The sequence below is a fragment of the Sabethes cyaneus genome, chromosome 1, assembly GCF_943734655.1.
Source record: "Sabethes cyaneus chromosome 1, idSabCyanKW18_F2, whole genome shotgun sequence".
In the NCBI taxonomy this organism is placed as follows: Eukaryota; Metazoa; Arthropoda; class Insecta; order Diptera; family Culicidae; genus Sabethes; species Sabethes cyaneus.
Genome location: NC_071353.1, coordinates 72,830,578 through 72,834,756, shown reverse-complemented (window position 1 = coordinate 72,834,756; position 4,179 = coordinate 72,830,578).

The following is a 4,179-nucleotide window of genomic DNA, read 5'->3' as shown; positions in this document are numbered from 1 at the left end:
ATCCTATCCACCCAAGCACAATTTTTGTTTGTGTGACTAATAAATTTCTTTCATGGTTTAAATAAAGTAAAACGTCAGCAAATTAGGATGATGAGAGTTATTAAAAGATAATGCGAAGATCAATGTTCAAATAACTGTACCATCACTGAAGAGGAGATATGATAAAGCAACAGCTAATTGTTTATTGTATTGAGAACAAGTGAAATCTATTAATAGGACCTCATACTAACTACCTGATTAATTTTTACTCGGTAATAAAAATTTAGTAAAACATTCAGCCACACAATTTGAAATTATTCTATTATTAAGGTCATGGCAGTGATTGAAAATTATTGAATACTGATCAAGTTAAGAACTCGCTTTCAACTATGACGTATTAGACCGTATGGATAAATGAGTTTGCTAATACTTCTCACATAAGGTTTGCACTGGAAAAGTAGAACAAAGTACAAGTTTTATTGAAATGGCCGATTCAATTATCAATCAAACTGAGTTTTAATTCTTTTACTTAGGTGGTTTGCCGTCCTAAAACAAAGCCTGTTGAACAAGGTCTCTTTAATTAACTGGGTTATGGGCTGCCGCTCTAAATTTCCTTGGACTCCGAGTACTCTCCACCAGATCTCGCTTCACCTGGTCTAACAATCTTGTTCGCTGTGCTCCTGATCGTCTTGTTCCTATCGGATTTGAGGCAAATACCACCTTTGCAGGGTGGTTGTCCGGCATTTTTGCAATATGCCCCGCCCATCGTATCCGTCCACCTTTCGCCACCTTTTGATACTGGGTTCGCCATAGAGCTGTGTGGGTTCACGGTTCATCCTCGGCCGCCATACTCCGTTCGCCTGTACACCGCCGAAAATCGTTCTTAGCAGTCGCCGATCGAAAACTCCGAGAACTCCGAACGTCCTCCTCGGCATTGCCCATGTTTCATGCCCATAGAGAACAACCGGTCTAATAAGCGTCTTGTACAGGGTGAATTTTGTACGGGGACTTAGTCTGCTCGACCGCAATTGCTTGTGAAGCCCAAAGTAAGCACGACTTCCGCTGGTAATACGCCTCCGAATCTCACGGCTGGTATCATTGTACGCCGTTACCAATGAGCTAAGGTGGACAAATTCGTCGGCAATCTCAAACTCATCGCCCTCAATCAATATACTACTACCCAAGCGGCGTCGTTTGGCCTCGGTTCCGCTGACCAGCATGTACTTTGTTTTAGACGTATTTACCTTTAACCTAATCTTTTCTGCTTTGCGCTTTAGTCTGGTGTACTGTTCAGTCACCGCCACACAGTTCTGCTGGTAATATCTATGTCATCGGCAAAGCAGACGAATTGCCTAGAAGTTGAAGATCGTGCCCCGAGTGTTGATATCCGCTCGGTTCATAATATCTTTTACCGCTATGTTGAACAGCAGACCTGAGAGATGTGATTCGAATGAACTCGACAATCCACCCGCAATCCGAACACAGCACTGTGTACCATCCGTCGTAGATTGAATCAGTTCGATTAGCTTCCTGTGGAAACTTCTCGTCCATGATTTTATAAAGCTCTTTCCGGTCGATGGTATCATATGCGGCTTTGAAGTCAACGAACAAAAGGTGCGTGGGAACTCTGTATTAACGGCTCTTTTGGAGGATCTGCTGCAGCGTAAATATTTGATCCAGTCCAATTTGTCGCCCATTTTATAGATCGGACAGATTACCTCATCTTTCCACTTCTCCGGAAGCTGTTCCATATTCCAAATTCTAACAATTAGCCGATGCATACAAACGGCCAGCTTTTCTGGTCCCATTTTAATAAGCTCCGGTACGATGCCACCTTTCCCAGTTGACTTGTTCTTTAGCTGCATGATGACCTCCTTAACTTCGCCTATTGTTGGATCTGGTACCTCTCTCCGTTTGTTGCACCTTCGAAATCGCTTTCTCCGCCGCCTGTGCGCCATTCAGGTGTTCGTCGAAGTGCTACTTCCACCTATCGGTCACCTCACGATCGTCCGTCAGAATACTGCTATTCTAATCCCGACTCATTTCGGCTCGCGACACCTTTGCGGGATCCGTTCAGTTTCTGGTAGAACTTTCGCGTTTCCTGAAACGATGCAGCAGCTCCGACTCTGCATAATCCTGCTCTTCCCGGTTTTTTTTTTTCAGGAAGATTTGGTTTCGCTGCATCTTCTGTTTGTGTTTCCACGGTCTGACGTGTGGCACTACGCATCCTGGCCGCCCGCTCAGCGTTCTTGCCATCTATCACCTTCCTACAATCATCGTCAAACCAATCGTTCCGCTGATTCCATGCTACATGCGCGATGAAGCTTTCCGCTACACTGCTGATGGCTGTTTTGAAGGTGTTCCAACAGTCCTCAAGAGGGGCTTCGTCCAGCTCGTCCTCTTCTGGCAGCGCAGCTTCGAGTGAACGCGTGTAGTTTACGGCGACATCTGGCTGCTTCAGCCGCGCGAGATCTAACCGAGGCTGGTGTCGGTACCGAGTGTTGTTCACAACGGAGAGTTTTGGGCGCAACTTAACCATCACTAGATAGTGCCCAACAAACATACAACGATTGAATAAGCTATTAATCAGAAAAAAAGTTAGTTGGGTGTGTAACCGTGACGAGATCGGGAGAAAGTTTTATGGTTAACTCGGTGGCTTTTGCGCCACTCCCGAATAGGGGAGACCACCGGTCGTGTGTTTGCCCGACTATTATTTTGAGAACTCTCCAGGGACGACTCGCACGGCTCAACTGCAGACTCAACGGACGAATTTCTGAACGGAAACGCACAAAGGGAATTTTATCGCTATTTGAATTTAAAAAACGTAGCTTCGGTGTGTGAGTTTATTCTATCGTTTAGAGTTAACTTATCGAATGCGATTTTTAGTTCGTATGGCCGCTAAACGGAATTATGGCGGTATACCAGCAAAGACAAATTTTCGTGACAAACTTTCAAATCAAGTTAACTTTAGCCTAGCTTTATTGTTCGTTCGAATTGCACATTACTCTTGTACAGGCAACACTATTCAGGGAGGGTTTCCACCTACCTGCGCGCAGGGTTTTGTAGTAGTCGACGACGGCGGCCTGGTGTGATCCGGGTAGACCACCGAACCTTCAGTGGCGTTTGACGTTGCCAGTCGGCGCTGCTCGAGACGGTGGGCGTGTGGTCTGTTCGTGTGCTAAATGGTCGAACTAAAGTTGCGGAGGGTGGCGTGGTTGGACAGATAGCTATCGACTTGTATCAACGAGAGTGTTCACGACGACGCAATTGTCGCGTGATTCCCGGGCAGTCTTCCGCAAGGGCTGAACGTACTCGCTGACGGCCCTCGCGTACTAAGATTCCGCTGCCGACCGCCGCGAAAGAAATGAACCCTTGCTTCGGACTCGGTACCTCGGTGCGCAATTGGCGACGCACGAAACGAGGACCGACTCTCGGACTTCGACCCACGAAAGGTTGTAACGTAAATGGTTGGGTCGGAAACCACGAGCGGCAATTGACGACCGCCGTGAAAATTTCGCAACGGATTGAGCGAACTTACCAACGCCTCCGTTTGGCTACCCCTCAGGGCGGACCTTTTATTAGCACACGAACTCAAACGAAGAAATGGCCGAACGTAGAAACCCAGAATAAAACGCCCGTTGGACGAGCGCTGTCCAAACCGAACGTACATACAATTACAATCATATAATAAAAAAGGAAAAACAAAAATTTACCTTATTCTGCTATAAACCGTATTAAGAATACGGACGCCAGTCAAAATTCTGCTTACGCACCACCAAACTATAAAATTTTAAAATAGCACGTTAACAATTACAAAACAATAGAACGAATTCACACAATTAATCTTTTACACACCTTTTTTAAAAAATTTGAATAGCACTAGCTCGATTCCTTTGAATCTATTCACTAAAAAATTGAACTTAAATGTGCGTCTCTGCGCAGTTAGATCCGTTGCGAAAATGTCCGCTTCCATCTCGCTCCCTTTCTTTTAAACAATTTTCCGTTCAATTGTTCTCAATTGAATTTCGGGTTTTAATTTAAATATGGCTACTTAAATCTACCGATCTAAATCGCGAGATTTTAACGTATTTTTTAGTACTCATAGGAATATATTTTCCGCCTCTAGGAGTAGCCGGGACTCAAACCATTTGGGTGGCATTCTCATGCTCAGCCAAGACATGAACCGTTAGGTTTATAGCT